Consider the following 980-nt stretch of genomic DNA (forward strand, 5'->3'; position numbering starts at 1 on the left):
CATAAAAACGTCATAGTATTGTATGGCATAAAAAGTCATAGTATAGTAAGGAATAAAAAGTCATAAAAATTTCATAGTATTGTCAGGCATAAAAATGTTATAAAAACGTCATAGTATAGTATGGCATGAAAAGTCATAGTATAGTAAGGCATAAAAAGTCATAAAAATGTCATGGTATAGTAAGGCATAAAAAGTCATAAAAATGTCATGGTATAGTAAATCATTAAAAATCATAAAAACATCATAGTATTGTATGGCATAAAATGTCATAGTATGGTAAGGCATAAAAAGTCATAGTATAGTAAGGCATAAAAACGTCATAGTATAGTATGGCATAAAAAGTCATAGTATAGTAAGGCATAAAAACGTCATAGTATAGTATGGCATAAAAAGTCATAGTATAGTAAGGCATAAAAACGTCATAGTATAGTATGGCATAAAAAGTCATAGTATAGTAAGGCATAAAAACGTCATAGTATAGTATGGCATAAAAAGTCATAGTATAGTAAGGCATAAAAACGTCATAGTATAGTATGGCATAAAAAGTCATAGTATAGTAAGGCATAAAAACGTCATAGTATAGTATGGCATAAAAAGTCATAGTATAGTAAGGCATAAAAACGTCATAGTATAGTATGGCATAAAAAGTCATAGTATAGTAAGGCATAAAAACGTCATAGTATAGTATGGCATAAAAAGTCATAGTATAGTAAGGCATAAAAACGTCATAGTATAGTATGGCATAAAAAGTCATAGTATAGTAAGGCATAAAAACGTCATAGTATAGTATGGCATAAAAAGTCATAGTATAGTAAGGCATAAAAAGTCAAAAAAAACCCAAATTATTGTATGGCATAAAAAGTCGTAAAAAATGTCATATTATAGTAACGCATAAAAAGTCAAAAAAAACCCAAATTATTGTATGGCATAAAAAGTAATATCATAGTAAGGCATAAAAAGTAATAAAAATGTCATAGTAT

The sequence above is a fragment of the Seriola dumerili genome, unplaced genomic scaffold, assembly GCF_002260705.1.
Source record: "Seriola dumerili isolate Sdu_G_001 unplaced genomic scaffold, Sdu_1.0 BDQW01000814.1, whole genome shotgun sequence".
Lineage (NCBI taxonomy): Eukaryota > Metazoa > Chordata > Actinopteri > Carangiformes > Carangidae > Seriola > Seriola dumerili.